Source organism: Oncorhynchus kisutch, linkage group LG16 (assembly GCF_002021735.2).
Source record: "Oncorhynchus kisutch isolate 150728-3 linkage group LG16, Okis_V2, whole genome shotgun sequence".
NCBI classification, from domain to species: domain Eukaryota; kingdom Metazoa; phylum Chordata; class Actinopteri; order Salmoniformes; family Salmonidae; genus Oncorhynchus; species Oncorhynchus kisutch.
This window is the reverse complement of record NC_034189.2, coordinates 5,967,487-5,990,243: the sequence shown is the minus strand read 5'-3', so window position 1 is coordinate 5,990,243 and position 22,757 is coordinate 5,967,487.

Sequence of the window (22,757 nt, the reverse complement as noted above, 5' to 3'; positions counted from 1 at the left end):
AGAGAGAGATCTGTATATATATATAATATGACATTTGTAATGTCTTTACTGTTTTGAAACTTCTGTATGTGTAATGTTTACTGTCAATTTTTGTTGTTTTTCACTTTATATATTCCTTTGTATGTTGTCTACCTCACTTGCTTTGGCACTGTTAACACATGTTTTCCCATGCCAATAAAGCCCTTGAATTGAGTTTGAATTGAATTGAGAGGAGAGAGAGAGAAGAGACAGAGAGAGAGACAGGAGAGAGAGAGAGAGAGAGAGAGAGAGAGAGCAGCAGAATTAGGCCAATACCCACTCATTATCAAAATCCAGAAAAGAGCCGTTAAATTCTACAACCACCTAAAAGGAGCGATTCCCAAACCTTAGACCCAACCAAATCATGAGAAAACAAAAGATAATTACTGACACATTGGAAAGAATTAACAAAAAAACTGAGCAAACTAGAATGCTATTGGCCCTACACAGAGAGTACACAGCGGCAGAATACCTGACCACTGTGACTGACCCAAAATTAAGGAAAGCTTTGACTATGTACAGACTCAGTGAGCATAGCCTTGCTATTGAGAAAGGCCGCCGTAGGCAGACATGGCTCTTCAAGAGGAAGACAGGCATATTGCTCACTGCCCACAAAATGAGGTGGAAACTGAGCTGCACTTCCTAACCTCCTGCCCAATGTATGACCATATTAGAGACACATATTTCCCTCAGATTACAATAGATCCACAAAAGAATTCGAAAACAACCCCAATTTTTGATAAACTCCCATATCTACTGGGTGAAATACCACAGTGTGCCATCACAGCAGCAAGATTTGTGACCTGTTGCCATGAGAAAAGGGCAACCAGTGAAGAACAAACACCATTGTAAATACAACCCATATTTATGCTTATTTATTTTATCTTGTGTCCTTTAACCATTTGTACATTGTTTAAAACACTGTATATATATATATATATGACATTTGTATGTCTTTACTGTTTTGAAACTTCTGTATGTGTAATGGTTACTGTTAATTTTTATTGTTTATTTGACTTTGTTTATTATCTACCTCACTTGCTTTGGCAATGTTAACACATGTTCCCATGCCAAAAAAGCCCCTTGAATTGAATTGAATTGAATTGATTGAATTGAGAGAGAGACAGAGAGACAGAGAGAAAAGAGAGAGAGAGAGAGGCAGGGAGAGAGAGAGACAGAGACAGAGAGACAGAGAGAGAGAGAGAGACAGAGAGAGAGAGAGAGACAGAGAGAGAGAGAGAGAGAGACAGAGAGAGAGAGACGAGAGAGAGAGACAGAGAGAGAGAGAGAGAGAGAGAGAGAGAAACAGAGAGAGAGAAACAGAGAGAGAGAAACAGTAGACACACTAGACTCATAGACACTTTTTATACATAGGAAGTGTGTGTTTTACCTTGATGCCCCGGTGTGTGTGTATATGCGCGGCAGCTGCCATGTTGGCGATGGTGTTGAGGTGGTTCATCTGTGACATCGCCATGGCAACCGACGCCGGGGGCCAACCTGGCAGGAAGTAAGGGGTGGGGAATCATCATGAAAGGGAGGTCCTGGAGACCTGGTGAGAGGGGGGAGAGAGGAGAGAGAGAGATGTCAAATTGGCTTTTTACCAAATTACCGTACAACAGACCATGTCTTCTCATGATTGTTGATTTCAAAAAAGCCTTCGACTCAATGTGGCATGAGGGTCTGCTATACAAATTGATGGAAAGTGGTGTTGGGGGTAAAACATACGTGCTTCTGTCACCAACCAAGGAGGGCCTACAGCAGCACCTAGATCTTCTGCACAGATTCTGACAGACCTGGGTCCTGACAGTAAATCTCAGCAAGACAAAAATAATGGTGTTCCAAAAAAGGTCCAGTCACCAGGACCACAAATACAAATTCCAACTAGACACTGTTGCCCTAGAGCACACAAAAAACTATACATACCTTGGCCTAAACCTCAGCGCCACAGGTAACTTCCACAAAGCTGTGAACGATCTGAGAGACAAGGCAAGAAGGGCATTCTATGCCATCAAAAGGAACATAAAATTCAACATACCAATTAGGATCTGGCTAAAAATACTTGAATCAGTCATAGAGCCCATTGCCCTTTATGGTTGTGAGGTCTGGGGTCCGCTCACCAACCAATAATTCTCCAAATGGGACAAAAACCAAATTGACACTCTGCACGCAGAATTCTGCAAAAATATCCTCCGTGTACAACGTAGAACACCAAATAATGCATGCAGAGCAGAATTAGGCCGATACCCACTAATTATCAAAATCCAGAAAAGAGCCGTTAAATTCTACAACCACCTAAAAGGAAGCGATTCCCAAACCTTCCACAACAAAGCCATCACCTACAGAGAGATGAACCTGGAGAAGAGTCCCCTAAGCAAGCTGGTCCTGGGGCTCTGTTCACAAACACACCCTACAGAGCCCCAGGACAGCAGCACAATTTGACCCAACCAAATCATGAGAAAACAAACATAATTGCCTGACACATTGGAAAGAATTAACAAAAAAACAGAGCAAACTAGAATGCTATTTGGCCCTACACAGAGAGTACACAGCGGGCAGAATACCTGACCACTGTGACTGACCCAAAATTAAGGAAAGCTTTGACTATGTACAGACTCAGTGAGCATAGCCTTGCTATTGAGAAAGGCCGCCGTAGGCAGACCTGGCTCTCAAGAGAAGACAGGCTATGTGCACACTGCCCACAAAATGAGGTGGAAACTGAGCTGCACTTCCTAACCTCCTGCCCAATGTATGACCATATTAGAGACACATATTTCCCTCAGATTACACAGATCCACAGATCCAATTTTGATCAACTCCCATATCTACTGGGTGAAATTCCACAGTGTGCCATCACAGCAGCAAGATTTGTGACCTGTTGCCACGAGAAAAGGGCAACCAGTGAAGAACAAACACCATTGTAAATACAACCCATATTTATGCTTATTTATTTTCCCTTTTGTACTTTAACTATTTGTACTTTGATACAACACTGTATATATATATATATAATATGACATTTGTAATGTCTTCATCATTTTGAAACTTCTGTATGTGTAATGTTTACTGTTAATTTTTATAGTTTATTTCACATTTGTATATTATCTATAGGAAAGGGGAGTAGAGGAGAGGAGAGGAGAGGAGAGGAGAGGAGAGGAGAGGAGAGGAGAGGAGAGGAGAGGAGAGGAGAGGAGAGGAGAGGAGAGGAGAGGAGAGGAGAGGAGAGGAGAGGAGAGGAGAGGAGACAAGGAGAGTGGAGGAGATTGGAGTGGAGTTGAGGAGAAGAGAGATTGGAGGTTGTAGAGCTGAGAGGTGAACAGGAAAGGGAAGTATTGTTTTAAATGCAACGTGTGTTTTGAGGTGAATGAGAGGAGTGACAGTCCTCCTCTCTCCTTGTAGTACTCACGGTTGGCCAGTAGTTGCTGTTGTAGGGAGGTCATCTGGTTATTTAGTCTCGGTTGTCCTCCCATCCCTGTTCTGCCCACCCCTCCACCTCCACAGGGTTGCGATACAAGCCTCTCCTTATCCCAGGAACACTCATTCCCACCTGGGGAGAGACACAGACACAGAGGTGAGGTAGCTGCTGAATCTTTGTGGATACGAGGATACAATTATTACATTGAATTAAATCTTTTCTGTCTTATTATTAAATTAAATTATATTATTAAATTAAATTATATTATTAAATTGAATGTTAACTTTATTTTTATTATTTATTTACTGTCCTTTATGTCCTCTATTATGGAGTCCCTGACGTGTCACTACAGACCCTGGTTCGATTCCAGGCTGTATCACAGCGGTCTAAGGCACTGCATCTCAGCGCAAGACGTGTCACTACAGACCCTGGTTCGATTCCAGGCTGTATCACAGCGGTCTAAGGCACTGCATCTCAGCGCAAGACGTGTCACTACAGACCCTGGTTCGATTCCAGGCTGTATCACAGCGGTCTAAGGCACTGCATCTCAGCGCAAGACGTGTCACTACAGACCCTGGTTCGATTCCAGGCTGTATCACAGCGGTCTAAGGCACTGCATCTCAGCGCAAGACGTGTCACTACAGACCCTGGTTCGATTCCAGGCTGTATCACAGCGGTCTAAGGCACTGCATCTCAGCGCAAGACGTGTCACTACAGACCCTGGTTCGATTCCAGGCTGTATCACAGCGGTCTAAGGCACTGCATCTCAGCGCAAGACGTGTCACTACAGACCCTGGGTCGATTCCAGGCTGTATCACAGCGGTCTAAGGCACTGCACCTCAGCGCAAGACGTGTCACTACAGACCCTGGGTCGATTCCAGGCTGTATCACAGCGGTCTAAGGCACTGCATCTCAGCGCAAGACGTGTCACTACAGACCCTGGTTCGATTCCAGGCTGTATCACAGCGGTCTAAGGCACTGCATCTCAGCGCAAGACGTGTCACTACAGACCCTGGTTCGATTCCAGGCTGTATCACAGCGGTCTAAGGCACTGCATCTCAGCGCAAGACGTGTCACTACAGACCCTGGTTCGATTCCAGGCTGTATCACAGCGGTCTAAGGCACTGCATCTCAGCGCAAGACGTGTCACTACAGACCCTGGTTCGATTCCAGGCTGTATCACAGCGGTCTAAGGCACTGCATCTCAGCGCAAGACGTGTCACTACAGACCCTGGTTCGATTCCAGGCTGTATCACAGCGGTCTAAGGCACTGCATCTCAGCGCAAGACGTGTCACTACAGACCCTGGTTCGATTCCAGGCTGTATCACAGCGGTCTAAGGCACTGCATCTCAGCGCAAGACGTGTCACTACAGACCCTGGTTCGATTCCAGGCTGTATCACAGCGGTCTAAGGCATGCATCTCAGCGCAAGACGTGTCACTACAGACCCTGGGTCGATTCCAGGCTGTATCACAGCGGTCTAAGGCACTGCACCTCAGCGCAAGACGTGTCACTACAGACCCTGGGTCGATTCCAGGCTGTATCACAGCGGTCTAAGGCACTGCATCTCAGCGCAAGACGTGTCACTACAGACCCTGGTTCGATTTCCAGGCTGTATCACAGCGGTCTAAGGCACTGCATCTCAGCGCAAGACGTGTCACTACAGACCCTGGTTCGATTCCAGGCTGTATCACAGCGGTCTAAGGCACTGCATCTCAGCGCAAGACGTGTCACTACAGACCCTGGTTCGATTCCAGGCTGTATCACAGCGGTCTAAGGCACTGCATCTCAGCGCAAGACGTGTCACTACAGACCCTGGTTCGATTCCAGGCTGTATCACAGCGGTCTAAGGCACTGCATCTCAGCGCAAGACGTGTCACTACAGACCCTGGTTCGATTCCAGGCTGTATCACAGCGGTCTAAGGCACTGCATCTCAGCGCAAGACGTGTCACTACAGACCCTGGTTCGATTCCAGGCTGTATCACAGCGGTCTAAGGCACTGCATCTCAGCGCAAGACGTGTCACTACAGACCCTGGTTCGATTCCAGGCTGTATCACAGCGGTCTAAGGCACTGCATCTCAGCGCAAGACGTGTCACTACAGACCCTGGTTCGATTCCAGGCTGTATCACAACGGGTTTGGCCGTCATTGTAATAAGAATTTGTTCTGAACTGACTTGCCTAGTTTTTAATAAAAAATATTAACTTTCAGATGAAGAAGAACGACCAGAGGATAATGAACTGAACACCCAGTTTCATTCTGTTCTGTCGTACTTTCATGTTTGACCCCTACTTATTTCATGTGACTAGTCTGTGGTAATGATTCCCATGTGACTAGTCTGTGGTAATGATTCCCATGTGACTAGTCTGTGGAGTTGATTCCCATGTGACTAGTCTGTGGAGTTGATTCCCATGTGACTAGTCTGTGGAGTTGATTCCCATGTGACTAGTCTGTGGAGTTGATTCCCATGTGACTAGTCTGTGGAGTTGATTCCCATGTGACTAGTCTGTGGTAATGATTCCCATGTGACTAGTCTGTGGAGATGATTCCCATGTGACTAGTCTGTGGTGTTGAGTGGTAATGATTCCCATGTGACTAGTCTGTGGTAATGATTCCCATGTGACTAGTCTGTGGAGTTGATTCCCATGTGACTAGTCTGTGGAGTTGATTCCATGTGACTAGTCTGTGGAGTTGATTCCCATGTGACTAGTCTGTGGAGTTGATTCCCATGTGACTAGTCTGTGGTAATGATTCCCATGTGACTAGTCTGTGGAGTTGATTCCAGTATTTATGCTGCAGTAGTTTATGTGTCGGGGGGCTGGGGTCAGTTTGTTATATCTGGAGTACTTCTCCTGTCCTATTCGGTGTCCTGTGTGAATCTAAGTGTGCGTTCTCTAATTCTCTCCTTCTCTCTTTCTTTCTCTCTCTCGGAGGACCTGAGCCCTAGGACCATGCCCCAGGACTACCTGACATGATGACTCCTTGCTGTCCCCAGTCCACCTGGCCATGCTGCTGTTCCAGTTTCAACTGACCTGAGCCCTAGGACCATGCCCCAGGACTACCTGACATGATGACTCCTTGCTGTCCCCAGTCTACCTGGCCATGCTGCTGCTCCAGTTTCAACTTCCACCTGACTGTGCTGCTGCTCTAGTTTCAACTGTTCTGCCTTATTATTATTCGACCATGCTGGTCATTTATGAACATTGAACATCTTGACCATGTTCTGTTATAATCTCCACCCGGCACAGCCAGAAGAGGACTGGCCACCCCACATAGCCTGGTTCCTCTCTAGGTTTCTTCCTAGGTATTGGCCTTTCTAGGGAGTTTTTCCTAGCCACCGTGCTTCTCCACCTGCATTGCTTGCTGTTTGGGGTTTTAGGCTGGGTTTCTGTACAGCACTTTGAGATATCAGCTGATGTACGAAGGGCTATATAAATAAATTTGATTTGATTTGATTTGATTTGATTTGATTCCCATGTGACTAGTCTGTGGAGTTGATTGCCATGTGACTAGTCTGTGGTAATGATTCCCATGTGACTAGTCTGTGGAGTTGATTCCCATGTGACTAGTCTGTGGAGTTGAGTGGTAATGATTCCCATGTGACTAGTCTGTGGAGTTGAATCCCATGTGACTAGTCTGTGGAGTTGATTGCCATGTGACTAGTCTGTGGAGTTGAGCGGTAATGATTCCCATGTGACTAGTCTGTGGTAATGATTCCCATGTGACTAGTCTGTGGAGTTGATTCCCTTGTGACTAGTCTGTGGTGTTGAGCGGTAATGATTCCCATGTGACTAGTCTGTGGTAATGATTCCCATGTGACTAGTCTGTGGTAATGATTCCCATGTGACTAGTCTGTGGAGTTGATTCCCATGTTACTAGTCTGTGGAGATGATTCCCATGTGACTAGTCTGTGGAGTTGATTCCCATGTGACTAGTCTGTGGAGTTGATTCCCATGTGACTAGTCTGTGGAGTTGATTCCCATGTGACTAGTCTGTGGAGTTGATTCCCATGTGACTATTCTGTGGAGATGATTCCCATGTGACTAGTCTGTGGAGTTGATTCCCATGTGACTAGTCTGTGATAATGATTCACATGTGACTAGTCTGTGGAGTTGATTCCCATGTAACTAGTCTGCGGTAATGATTCCCATGTGACTGGTCTGTGGAGTTGAGCGGTAATGATTCCCATGTGACTAGTCTGTGGAGTTGATTCCCATGTGACTAGTCTGCGGTAATGATTCCCATGTGACTAGTCGGTGGTAATGATTCCCATGTAACTAGTCTGTGGAGTTGATTCCATGTGACTAGTCTGTGGAGTTGATTCCCATGTGACTAGTCTGTGGAGTTGATTCCCATGTGACTAGGCTGTGGAGTTGATTCCCATGTGACTAGGCTGTGGAGTTGATTCCCATGTGACTAGTCTGTGGAGTTGATTCCCATGTGACTAGTCTGTGGAGTTGATTCCCATGTGACTCGTCTGTGGAGTTGATTCCCATGTGACTAGTCTGTGGAGATGATTCCCATGTGACTAGTCTGTGGTGTTGAGCGGTAATGATTCCCATGTGACTAGTCTGTGGTAATGATTCCCATGTGACTAGTCTGTGGAGTTGATTCCCATGTGACTAGTCTGCGGTAATGATTCCCATGTGACTAGTCTGTGGTAATGATTCCCTTGTGACTAGTCTGTGGAGTTGAGTGGTAATGATTCCCATGTGACTAGTCTGTGGAGTTGATTCCCATGTGACTAGTCTGTGGAGTTGATTCCCATGTGACTAGTCTGTGAAGTTGATTCCCATGTGACTAGTCTGTGGTAATGATTCCCATGTGACTAGTCTGTGGAGTTGATTCCCATGTGACTAGTCTGTGGTGTTGAGTGGTAATGATTCCCATGTGACTAGTCCGTGGTAATGATTCCCATGTGACTAGTCTGTGGAGATGATTCCCATGTGACTAGTCTGTGGAGATGATTCCCATGTGACTAGTCTGTGGAGTTGATTCCCATGTGACTAGTCTGTGGAGTTGATTCCCATGTGACTAGTCTGTGGAGTTGATTCCCATGTGACTATTCTGTGGAGATGATTCCCATGTGACTAGTCTGTGGAGTTGATTCCCATGTGACTAGTCTGTGATAATGATTCACATGTGACTAGTCTGTGGAGTTGATTCCCATGTAACTAGTCTGCGGTAATGATTCCCATGTGACTAGTCTGTGGAGTTGAGCGGTAATGATTCCCATGTGACTAGTCTGTGGAGTTGATTCCCATGTGACTAGTCTGCGGTAATGATTCCCATGTGACTAGTCTGCGGTAATGATTCCCATGTGACTAGTCTGTGGAGTTGATTCCCATGTGACTAGTCTGTGGAGTTGATTCCCATGTGACTAGTCTGTGGAGTTGATTCCCATGTGACTAGTCTGTGGAGTTGATTCCCATGTGACTAGTCTGCGGAGATGATTCCCATGTGACTAGTCTGTGGTGTTGAGTGGTAATGATTCCCATGTGACTAGTCTGTGGTAATGATTCCCATGTGACTAGTCTGTGGAGTTGATTCCCATGTGACTAGTCTGCAGTAATGATTCCCATGTGACTAGTCTGCGGTAATGATTCCCTTGTGACTAGTCTGTGGAGTTGAGCGGTAATGATTCCCATGTGACTAGTCTGTGGAGTTGATTCCCATGTGACTAGTCTGTGGAGTTGATTCCCATGTGACTAGTCTGCGGTAATGATTCCCATGTGATTAGTCTGTGGAGTTGATTCCCATGTGACTAGTCTGTGGTGTTGAGCGGTAATGATTCCCATGTGACTAGTCCGTGGTAATGATTCCCATGTGACTAGTCTGTGGAGTTGATTCCCATGTGACTAGTCTGTGGAGTTGATTCCCATGTGACTAGTCTGTGGAGTTGATTCCCATGTGACTAGTCTGCGGTAATGATTCCCATGTGACTAGTCTGTGGAGTTGATTCCCATGTGACTAGTCTGTGGAGTTGATTCCCATGTGACTAGTCTGTGGTAATGATTCCCATGTGACTAGTCTGTGGAGTTGATTCCCATGTGACTAGTCTGTGGAGTTGATTCCCATGTGACTAGTCTGTGGAGTTGATTCCCATGTGACTAGTCTGTGGTAATGATTCCCATGTGACTAGTCTGTGGAGTTGATTCCCATGTGACTAGTCTGTGGAGTTGATTCCCATGTGACTAGTCTGTGGAGTTGATTCCCATGTGACTAGTCTGTGGTAATGATTCCCATGTGACTAGTCTGTGGAGTTGATTCCCATGTGACTAGTCTGTGGAGTTGATTCCCATGTGACTAGTCTGTGGAGTTGATTCCCATGTGACTAGTCTGTGGTAATGATTCCCACGTGACTAGTCTGTGGTAATGATTCCCATGTGACTAGTCTGTGGTAATGATTCCCTTGTGACTAGTCTGTGGTGTTGAGTGGTAATGATTCCCATGTGACTAGTCTGTGGTAATGATTCCCATGTGACTAGTCTGTGGTAATGATTCCCACGTGACTAGTCTGTGGAGTTGATTCCCATGTGACTAGTCTGTGGAGATGATTCCAATGTGACTAGTCTGTGGAGTTGATTCCCATGTGACTAGTCTGTGGAGTTGATTCCCATGTGACTAGTCTGTGGAGTTGATTCCCATGTGACTAGTCTGTGGAGTTGATTCCATGTGACTAGTCTGCGGAGTTGATTCCCATGTGACTAGTCTGTGGAGTTGATTCCCATGTGACTATTCTGTGGAGATGATTCCCATGTGACTAGTCTGTGGAGTTGATTCCCATGTGACTAGTCTGTGATAATGATTCACATGTGACTAGTCTGTGGAGTTGATTCCCATGTAACTAGTCTGCGGTAATGATTCCCATGTGACTAGTCTGTGGAGTTGAGCGGTAATGATTCCCATGTGACTAGTCTGTGGAGTTGATTCCCATGTGACTAGTCTGCGGTAATGATTCCCATGTGACTAGTCTGTGGTAATGATTCCCATGTGACTAGTCTGTGGAGTTGATTCCCATGTGACTAGTCTGTGGAGTTGATTCCCATGTTACTAGTCTGTGGAGTTGATTCCCATGTGACTAGTCTGTGGAGTTGATTCCATGTGACTAGTCTGTGGAGTTGATTCCCATGTGACTAGTCTGTGGAGATGATTCCCATGTGACTAGTCTGTGGAGATGATTCCCATGTGACTAGTCTGTGGAGATGATTCCCATGTGACTAGTCTGTGGTGTTGAGCGGTAATGATTCCCATGTGACTAGTCTGCGGTAATGATTCCCATGTGACTAGTCTGTGGAGTTGATTCCCATGTGACTAGTCTGCGGTAATGATTCCCATGTGACTAGTCTGTGGTAATGATTCCCTTGTGACTAGTCTGTGTAGTTGAGTGGTAATGATTCCCATGTGACTAGTCTGTGGAGTTGATTCCCATGTGACTAGTCTGTGGAGTTGATTCCCATGTGACTAGTCTGTGGAGTTGATTCCCATGTGACTAGTCTGCGGTAATGATTCCCATGTGACTAGTCTGTGGAGTTGATTCCCATGTGACTAGTCTGTGGTGTTGAGCGGTAATGATTCCCATGTGACTAGTCCGCGGTAATGATTCCCATGTGACTAGTCTGTGGAGATGATTCCCATGTGACTAGTCTGTGGAGATGATTCCCATGTGACTAGTCTGCGGAGTTGATTCCCATGTGACTAGTCTGTGGAGTTGATTCCCATGTGACTAGTCTGTGGAGTTGATTCCCATGTGACTAGTCTGTGGAGTTGATTCCCATGTGACTATTCTGTGGAGATGATTCCCATGTGACTAGTCTGTGGAGTTGATTCCCATGTGACTAGTCTGTGATAATGATTCACATGTGACTAGTCTGTGGAGTTGATTCCCATGTAACTAGTCTGCGCTAATGATTCCCATGTGACTAGTCTGTGGAGTTGAGCGGTAATGATTCCCATGTGACTAGTCTGTGGAGTTGATTCCCATGTGACTAGTCTGCGGTAATGATTCCCATGTGACTAGTCTGTGGTAATGATTCCCATGTGACTAGTCTGTGGAGTTGATTCCCATGTGACTAGTCTGTGGAGTTGATTCCCATGTGACTAGTCTGTGGAGTTGATTCCCATGTGACTAGTCTGTGGAGTTGATTCCCATGTGACTAGTCTGTGGAGTTGATTCGTTGATCCCATGTGACTAGTCTGTGGAGTTGATTCCCATGTGACTAGTCTGCGGAGTTGATTCCCATGTGACTAGTCTGTGGAGTTGATTCCCATGTGACTAGTCTGTGGAGATGATTCCCATGTGACTAGTCTGTGGTGTTGAGCGGTAATGATTCCCATGTGACTAGTCTGTGGTAATGATTCCCATGTGACTAGTCTGTGGAGTTGATTCTCATGTGACTAGTCTGCGGTAATGATTCCCATGTGACTAGTCTGTGGAGTTGATTCCCTTGTGACTAGTCTGTGGAGTTGAGTGGTAATGATTCCCATGTGACTAGTCCGCGGTAATGATTCCCATGTGACTAGTCTGTGGAGTTGATTCCCATGTGACTAGTCTGTGGAGTTGATTTCCATGTGACTAGTCTGTGGAGTTGATTCCCATGTGACTAGTCTGTGGTGTTGAGTGGTAATGATTCCCATGCGACTAGTCTGTGGAGTTGATTCCCATGTGACTAGTCTGTGGAGTTGATTCCCATGTGACTAGTCTGTGGAGTTGATTCCCATGTGACTAGTCTGTGGTAATGATTCCCATGTGACTAGTCTGTGGAGTTGATTCCCATGTGACTAGTCTGTGGAGTTGATTCCATGTGACTAGTCTGTGGTAATGATTCCCATGTGACTAGTCTGTGGAGTTTATTCCCATGTGACTAGTCTGTGGAGTTGATTCCCATGTGACTAGTCTGCGGTAATGATTCCCATGTGACTAGTCTTCGGAGTTGATTCCCATGTGACTAGTCTGTGGAGTTGATTCCCATGTGACTAGTCTGTGGTAATGATTCCCATGTGACTAGTCTGTGGTAATGATTCCCATGTGACTAGTCTTGGAGTTGTCCAGTGACTAGTCTGTGGAGTTGATTCCCATGTGACTAGTCTGTGGAGTTGATTCCCATGTGACTAGTCTGTGGAGTTGATTCCCATGTGACTAGTCTGTGGAGTTGATTCCCATGTGACTAGTCTGTGGAGTTGATTCCCATGTGACTAGTCTGTGGAGTTGATTCCCATGTGACTAGTCTGTGGAGTTGATTCCCATGTGACTAGTCTGTGGAAGTTGATTCCCATGTGACTAGTCTGCGGTAATGATTCCCATCTAGAGACAATATCTCTCTCTTCATCACTCAATACCTAGGTTTACCTCCACTGTATTCACATCCTACCATACATTTGTCTGTACATTATACCTTGATGCTATTTTATCGCCCCCAGAAACCTCCTTTTACTCTATGTTCCAGACGTTCTAGACGACCAATTCTCATAGCTTTAGCCGTACCCTTATTCTACTCCTCCTATGTTCCTCTGGCGATGTAGAGGTGAATCCAGGCCCTGCAGTGCCTAGCTCCACTCCTATTCCCCAGGCGCTCTCTTTTGACGACTTCTGTAACCGTAATAGCCTTGGTTTCATGCATGTTAACATTAGAAGCCTCCTCCCTAAGTTTGTTCTATTCACTGCTTTAGCACACTCTGCCAACCCGGATGTTCTAGCTGTGTCTGAATCCTGGCTTAGGAAGACCACCAAAAACTCAGACATTTTAATTCCAAACTACAACATTTTCAGACAAGATAGAACTGCCAAAGGGGGCGGTGTTGCAATCTACTGCAAAGATAGCCTGCAGAGTTCTGTCCTACTATCCAGGTCTGTACCCAAACAATTTGAACTTCTACTTTTAAAAATCCACCTCTCTAAAAACAAGTCTCTCACCGTTGCCGCCTGCTATAGACCACCCTCTGCCCCCAGCTGTGCTCTGGACACCATATGTGAACTGATTGCCCCCCATCTATCTTCAGAGTTCGTGCTGCTAGGCGACCTAAACTGGAACATGCTTAACACCCCAGCCATCCTACAATCTAAACTTGATGCCCTCAATCTCACACAAATTATCAATGAACCTACCAGGTACCTCCCCAAAACCTTAAACACGGGCACCCTCATAGATATCATCCTAACCAACTTCCCCTCTAAATACACCTCTGCTGTCTTCAACCAAGATCTCAGCGATCACTGCCTCATTGCCTGCATCCGTAATGGGTCAGCGGTCAAACGACCGCCACTCATCACTGTAAAACGCTCCCTGAAACACTTCTGCGAGCAGGCCTTTCTAATCGACCTGGCCGGGGTATCCTGGAAGGATATTGATCTCATCCCGTCAGTAGAGGATGCCTGGATATTTTTAAAAAATGCCTTCCTAACCATCCTAAATAAACATGCCCCATTCAAGAAATTTAGAACCAGGAACAGATATAGCCCTTGGTTCTCCCCAGACCTGACTGCCCTTAACCAACACAAAAACATCCTATGGCGTTCTGCATTAGCATCGAACAGCCCCCGTGATATGCAGCTGTTCAGGGAAGCTAGAAATCATTATACACAGGCAGTTAGAAAAGCCAAGGCTAGCTTTTTCAAGCAGAAATTTGCTTCCTGCAACACTAACTCAAAAAAGTTCTGGGACACTGTAAAGTCCATGGAGAATAAGAACACCTCCTCCCAGCTGCCCACTGCACTGAAGATAGGAAACACTGTCACCACTGATAAATCCACCATAATTGAGAATTTCAATAAGCATTTTTCTACGGCTGGCCATGCTTTCCACCTGGCTACTCCTACCCCGGACAACAGCACTGCACCCCCAACAGCAACTCGCCCAAGCCTTCCCCATTTCTCCTTCTCCCAAATCCATTCAGCTGATGTTCTGAAAGAGCTGCAAAATCTGGACCCCTACAAATCAGCCGGGCTAGACAATCTGGACCCTTTCTTTCTAAAATTATCTGCCGAAATTGTTGCCACCCCTATTACTAGCCTGTTCAACCTCTCTTTCGTGTCGTCTGAGATTCCCAAAGATTGGAAAGCAGCTGCGGTCATCCCCCTCTTCAAAGGGGGGGACACTCTTGACCCAAACTGCTACAGACCTATATCTATCCTACCGTGCCTTTCTAAGGTCTTCGAAAGCCAAGTCAACAAACAGATTACCGACCATTTCGAATCTCACCATACCTTCTCTGCTATGCAATCTGGTTTCAGAGCTGGTCATGGGTGCACCTCAGCCACGCTCAAGGTCCTAAACGATATCTTAACCGCCATCGATAAGAAACATTACTGTGCAGCCGTATTCATTGATCTGGCCAAGGCTTTCGACTCTGTCAATCACCATATCCTCATCGGCAGACTCGACAGCCTTGGTTTCTCAAATGATTGCCTCGCCTGGTTCACCAACTACTTCTCTGATAGAGTTCAGTGTGTCAAATCGGAGGGTCTGCTGTCCGGACCTCTGGCAGTCTCTATGGGGGTGCCACAGGGTTCAATTCTTGGACCGACTCTCTTCTCTGTATACATCAATGAGGTCGCTCTTGCTGCTGGTGAGTCCCTGATCCACCTCTACGCAGACGACACCATTCTGTATACTTCCGGCCCTTCTCTGGACACTGTGTTAACAACCCTCCAGGCAAGCTTCAATGCCATACAACTCTCCTTCCGTGGCCTCCAATTGCTCTTGAATGCAAGTAAAACTAAATGCATGCTCTTCAACCGATCGCTGCCTGCACCTACCCGCCTGTCCAACATCACTACTCTGGACGGCTCTGACTTAGAATACGTGGACAACTACAAATACTTAGGTGTCTGGTTAGATTGTAAACTCTCCTTCCAGACCCATATCAAACATCTCCAATCCAAAGTTAAATCTAGAATTGGCTTCCTATTTCGCAACAAAGCATCCTTCACTCATGCTGCCAAACATACCCTTGTAAAACTGACCATCCTACCAATCCTCGACTTTGGCGATGTCATTTACAAAATAGCCTCCAATACCCTACTCAACAAATTGGATGCAGTCTATCACAGTGCAATCCGTTTTATCACCAAAGCCCCATATACTACCCACCATTGCGACCTGTACGCTCTCGTTGGCTGGCCCTCGCTTCATACTCGTCGCCAAACCCACTGGCTCCATGTCATCTACAAGACCCTGCTAGGTAAAGTCCCCCCTTATCTCAGCTCGCTGGTCACCATAGCATCTCCCACCTGTAGCACACGCTCCAGCAGGTATATCTCTCTAGTCACCCCCAAAACCAATTCTTTCTTTGGCCGCCTCTCCTTCCAGTTCTCTGCTGCCAATGACTGGAACGAACTACAAAAATCTCTGAAACTGGAAACACTTATCTCCCTCACTAGCTTTAAGCACCAACTGTCAGAGCAGCTCACAGATTACTGCACCTGTACATAGCCCACCTATAATTTAGCCCAAACAACTACCTCTTTCCCAACTGTATTTAATTTTAATTTATTTATTTATTTTGCTCCTTTGCACCCCATTATTTTTTATTTCTACTTTGCACATTCTTCCATTGCAAAACTACCATTCCAGTATTTTACTTGCTATATTGTATTTACTTTGCCATCTTGGCCTTTTTTGCCTTTACCTCCCTTCTCACCTCATTTGCTCACATTGTATATAGACTTGTTTATACTGCATTATTGACTGTATGTTTGTTTTTACTCCATGTGTAACTCTGTGTCGTTTTATCTGTCGAACTGCTTTGCTTTATCTTGGCCAGGTCGCAATTGTAAATGAGAACTTGTTCTCAACTTGCCTACCTGGTTAAATAAAGGTAAAATAAATAAAATAAAATAAATGTGACTAGTCTGTGGAGTTGATTCCCATGTGACTAGTCTGTGGAGTTGATTCCCATGTGACTAGTCTGTGGAGTTGATTCCCATGTGACTAGTCTGTGGAGTTGATTCACATGTGACTAGTCTGTGGTAATGATTCCCATGTGACTAGTCTGTGGAGTTGATTCTGTCTCTCTCTCCTCTGTGTCTCTCTCTCTCCTTCTGTGTCTGTCTCAGTCTCCTCTGTGTCTGTCTCTCTCTCACTCTGTGTCTGTCCCTGTCTCTGTGTCTGTCTCTCTCTCCTTCTGTGTCTGTCTGTCTCCTCTGTGTCTGTCTCCTCTGTGTCTGTCTCCTCTGTGTCTGTCTCCTCTGTGTCTGTCTCCTCTGTGTCTGTCTCTCTCTCACTCTGTGTCTGTCTCTGTCTCTGTGTCTGTCTCTGTCTCTGTGTCTGTCTCTCTCTCCTTCTGTGTCTGTCTCTCTCTCACTCTGTGTCTGTCTCTCTGTCTCCTCTGTGTCTGTGTCTCTCCTATGTGTCTGTCTCTCTCTCCCTCTGTCTGTCTCTCTCTCCTATGTGTCTGTGTCTCTCTCCTCTGTGTCTGTCTTTCTCCTATGTGTCTATCTCTCTCTCACTCTGTGTCTGTCTCTCTCTCACTCTGTGTCTGTCTCTCTCTCACTCTGTGTCTGTCTCTCTCTCTCTCCTCTGTGTCTGTCTATCTCCTATGTGTCTATCTCTCTCTCTCCTCTGTGTCTGTCTTTCTCTCCCTCTGTCTGTCTCTCATTCCTCTGTGTCTGTGTCTCTCTCTCCTCTGTGTCTGTCTCTCTCCTATGTGTCTATCTCTCTCTCACTCTGTGTCTGTCTCTGTCTCTGTGTCTGTCTCTCTCTCACTCTGTGTCTGTCTCTCTCTCTCCTCTGTGTCTGTCTCTCTCTCTCCTCTGTGTCTGTCTCTCTCTCTCCTATGTGTCTATCTCTCTCTCCTCTGTGTCTGTCTCTCTCTCCTCTGTGTCTCTCTCTCTCTCCTCTGTGTCTCTCTCTCTCTCCTCTGTGTCTCTCTCTCTCTCCTGTGTCTCTCTCTCTCTCCTCTGTGTCTGTCTCTCTCTCTCCTCTGTGTCTGTCTCTCTCTCTCCTCTGTGTCTGTCTCCTCTGTGTCTGTCTCTCTCTCACTCTGTGTCTGTCTCTGTCTCTGTGTCTGTCTCTGTCTCTGTGTCTGTCTCTCTCTCCTTCTGTGTCTGTCTCTCTCTCACTCTGTGTCTGTTCTCTCTGTCTCCTCTGTGTCTGTGTCTCTCCTATGTGTCTGTCTCTCTCTCCCTCTGTCTGTCTCTCTCTCCTATGTGTCTGTGTCTCTCTCCTCTGTGTCTGTCTTTCTCCTATGTGTCTATCTCTCTCTCACTCTGTGTCTGTCTCTCTCTCACTCTGTGTCTGTCTCTCTCTCACTCTGTGTCTGTCTCTCTCTCTCTCCTCTGTGTCTGTCTATCTCCTATGTGTCTATCTCTCTCTCTCCTCTGTGTCTGTCTTTCTCTCCCTCTGTCTGTCTCTCATTCCTCTGTGTCTGTGTCTCTCCTATGTGTCTGTCTCTCTCTCCCTCTGTCTGTCTCTCTCTCCTATGTGTCTGTGTCTCTCTCCTCTGTGTCTGTCTTTCTCCTATGTGTCTCTCTCTCTCTCCTCTGTGTCTCTCTCTCTCTCCTCTGTGTCTCTCTCTCTCTCCTCTGTGTCTGTCTCTCTCTCTCCTCTGTGTCTGTCTCTCTCACACACACAAACAAACGTGTTTGTGTGATTTCAGTTTTCTGAAAAGATCAATGGGTGGTCAGACACAATAGGATTCACCATCTCACACAGTCTCAGATTGATGAGATCTCTACTGTGTCCACGGACACCGATCATTGACCGCGCCGCTAATAGCAACAACGGAACACTGAGGAATTAGTGACTGATTGAAAGATCACAAGATGTGTACATCTCTTTTTCTCAAATACTTTATATAGACTAAACCTCCCTCTCTGTATCTGTCTGTATAGACTAAACCTCCCTCTCTGTCTCTCTCTCTATAGACTAAACCTCCCTCTCTGTCTCTCTCTCTACAGACTAAACCTCCCTCTCTGTCTCTCTCTCTATAGACTAAACCTCCCTCTCTGTCTCTCTCTCTATAGACTAAACCTCCCTCTCTGTCTCTCTCTCTATAGACTAAACCTCCCTCTCTGTCTCTCTCATTATAGACTAAACCTCCCTCTCTGTCTCTCTCTCTATAGACTAAACCTCCCTCTCTGTCTCTCTCTCTACAGACTAAACCTCCCTCTCTGTCTCTCTCTCTATAGACTAAACCTCCCTCTCTGTCTCTCTCTCTCTATAGACTAAACCTCCCTCTCTGTCTCTATAGACTAAACCTCCCTCTCTGTCTCTCTCTCTACAGACTAAACCTCCCTCTCTGTCTCTCTCTCTATAGACTAAACCTCCCTCTCTGTCTCTCTCTCTATAGACTAAACCTCCCTCTCTGTCTCTCTCTCTATAGACTAAACCTCCCTCTCTGTCTCTCTCTCTATAGACTAAACCTCCCTCTCTGTCTCTCTCTCTATAGACTAAACCTCCCTTTCTGTCTCTCTCTCTATAGACTAAACCACCCTCTCTGTCTCTCTCTCTATAGACTAAACCTCCCTCTCTGTCTCTCTCTCTACAGACTAAACCTCCCTCTCTCTCTCTCTCTCTATAGACTAAAACCTCCCTCTCTGTATCTGTCTGTATAGACTAAACCTCCCTCTCTGTCTCTCTCTCTATAGACTAAACCTCCCTCTCTGTCTCTCTCTCTCTATAGACTAAACCTCCCTCTCTGTCTCTATAGACTAAACCTCCCTCTCTGTCTCTCTCTCTACAGACTAAACCTCCCTCTCTGTCTCTCTCTCTATAGACTAAACCTCCCTCTCTGTCTCTCTCTCTATAGACTAAACCTCCCTCTCTGTCTCTCTCTCTATAGACTAACCTCCCTCTCTGTATCTGTCTCTATAGACTAAACCTCCCTCTCTGTCTCTCTCTCTATAGACTTTTTATCCTCTTATCTCCTCATATTTACTTTCTTTTTATCCCTTCATACCTCCTAGCCTCCTTTATCCCTTCATACCTCCTAGCCTCCTAAAAAGAGGGAAAGAGAGAGAGGGACAGAGAGAGAGGGACAGAGAGAGACAGAGAGAGAGGCAGACAGAGCAACAGAGAGAGAGAGGGGGACAGAGAGAGAGGAGGGGACAGAGAGGAGCGAGAGAGAGAGGGACAGAGAGAGAGGGACAGACAGAGAGCGAGACAGAGCAACATAAGAGAGGACAGAGGACAGAGAGAGAGAGAGAGAGCGCAACAGAGAGAGAGAGAGGGACAGAGAGAGGGACAGAGAGAGAGAGAGAGAGAGAGAGAGGGACAGAGAGAGAGAGGGACAGAGAGAGAGAGGGACAGAGAGAGAGAGGGACAGAGAGAGAGAGGGACAGAGAGAGAGGGACAGAGAGAGAGAGGAACAGAGAGAGAGGGACAGAGAGAGAGAGGAACAGAGAGAGAGGCACAGAGAGAGAGAGGGACAGAGAGAGAGAGAGAGAGAGAGAAGAGAGAGAGAGAGAGAGAGGGACAGAGAGAAGAGGGACAGAGAGAGAGAGGGACAGAGAGAGAGAGGGGACAGTGAGAGAGAGGGACAGAGAGAGAGAGGGAAAGAGAGAGAGGGACAGAGAGAGAGGGACAGAGAGAGAGAGGAACAGAGAGAGAGGGACAGAGAGAGAGAGGAACAGAGAGAGAGGCACAGAGAGAGAGAGGGACAGAGAGAGAGGGACAGAGAGAGAGAGGGACAGAGAGAGAGAGGGACAGAGAGAGAGGGACAGAGAGAGAGAGGGAAAGAGAGAGAGAGGAACAGAGAGAGAGGCACAGAGAGAGAGGCACAGAGAGAGAGGCACAGAGAGAGAGGGACAGAGAGGGGACAGAGAGAGAGAGGGACAGAGAGAGAGAGAGGGACAGAGAGAGAGAGGGACAGAGAGAGGGACAGAGAGAGAGCGAGACAGAGCAACAGAGAGAAGAGAGGGAAAGAGAGAGAGGGACAGAGAGAGAGAGGAAACAGAGAGAGAGGCACAGAGAGAGAGGGACAGAGAGGGACAGAGAGAGAGAGAGAGAGAGGAGAGAGAGAGAGAGAGCGAGAGAGAGAGAGAGAGAGAGAGAGAGAGAGAGAGGGACAGAGACGAGAGCGAGAGGGAAAGAGAGAGAGGGACAGAGAGAGAGAGGAACAGAGAGAGAGGCACAGAGAGAGGGACAGAGAGGGACAGAGAGAGAAAGAGAGAGAGAGGGACAGAGAGAGAGAGGGAAGAGAGAGAGCAACAGAGAGAGAGAGGGACAAGAGAGAGCGAGACAGAGCAACAGAGAGAGAGAGAGAGAGAGAGAGAGAGAGGAAAGAGAGAGAGGGAGGGACACACACAGAAACACACACACACACACAGAAACACACAGACAAACACACACAAACACACACACAGACAACACACACAGAAACACACACACACACACAGAGACACACACAACACAGAAACACAGAAACACACAGAAACACACACACACACACAAACACACACACACAGAAACACACACACACAGAAACACACAGACAAACACACAAACAGACAAACACACACACACACACACACACCACACACAAACACACACACACCACACACACAGAAACACACACACACACAGAACACACACACACACAGAAACACACACACAGAAACAAACACACACACACACACACAGAAACACACAGACAAACACACACACACACACACACACAGAAACAAACACACACACACACACACAGAAAACACACACCACACAGAAAAACACACACACACACAGAAACACACACACACACAGAACAAACACACACACACACACACACACAGAAACAAACACACACACACACACACACAGAAACACACACACACACAGAAACACACACACACACACACACACACACAGAAACACACACACACAGAAACACACACACACACACACACAGAAACACACACACACACACACACACAGAAACACACACACACACACACACACAAACACAGAGACACACACACACACACAAACACACACACACAGTATCTTACCTGCGTGAGAGAACATTCCAGGTGACAGCCAGAACCTCAGGGTGGAGGAGCCTGGAGCTTTCCCGAATCCCAGGGAGCTTCGGAGGGCGGCCCGGACGAGAGCTGAGCGACAGAGAGGGGAGAAGGGAGAGAGGTAACGGCTGTAAAGACAGTACACACACACGGAGACTCTCTCTCTCTGACTTTGGAGAACCATCTGTTACATCCCCACTGAGACCTCTCCTCTGTGTTTCTCTTCCTCCTACAGTAATGACTGCAGCAGTCAAAGAGAGAGAGCAAAAAAATACAAATAGAATTATTTACCCAGAAGCATCCAGGGTCAATGCCCTGGTCAAGGACACGTTGACAAATCTACTACCGGGCCAAAAAAATGTGAAGCAGAACCCTCCAAGATCCCCCCACAGTTCCCCACTAGCTGTCCCTCAACCATTCGAGACCCCTCCCAAGAAGAATTACAATTAAAAATACAATTAATTCCTTTCCCCACCCCCCAAGAACCCCCCCAATGGACCAACAACAAAGAGAATGAACCCCACCCCCCAAGAACCCCCCCAATGGACCAACAACCAAGAGAATGAACCCCACCCCCCAAGAAACCCCCCCAATGGACCAACAACAAAGAGAATGAACCCCACCCCCCAAGAACCCCCCCCAATGGACCAACAACCAAGAGAATGAACCCACCCCCCAAGAACCCCCCCAATGGACCAACAACCAAGAGAATGAACCCCACCCTCCAAGAACCCCCCCAATGGACCAACAACCAAGAGAATGAACCCCACCCCCCCAAGAACCCCCCAATGCACCAACAACCAAGAGAATGAACCCCACCCCCCAAGAACCCCCCCAATGGACCAACAACCAAGAGAATGAACCCCACCCCCCAAGAACTCCCCCCCAATGGACCAACAACCAAGAGAATGAACCCCACCCCCAAGAACCCCACAATGCACCAACAACCAAGAGAATGAACCCCACCCCCCCAAGAACCCCCCCAATGGACCAACAACAAAGAGAATTAACCCCACCCCCCAAGAACCCCCCCAATGGACCAACAACCAAGAGAATGAACCCCACCCCCAAGAACCCCCCCCAATGGACCAACAACCAAGAGAATGAACCCCACTCACCAAGAACCCCACAATGCACCAACAACCAAGAGAATGAACCCCACCCCCCCAAGAACCCCCCAATGCACCAACAACCAAGAGAATGAACCCCACCCCCCAAGAACCCCCCCAATGGACCAACAACCAAGAGAATGAACCCCACCCCCCAAGAACCCCCCCCCCCCAATGGACCAACAACCAAGAGAATGAACCCCACCCCCCAAGAACCCCACAATGCACCAACAACCAAGAGAATGAACCCCACCCCCCAAG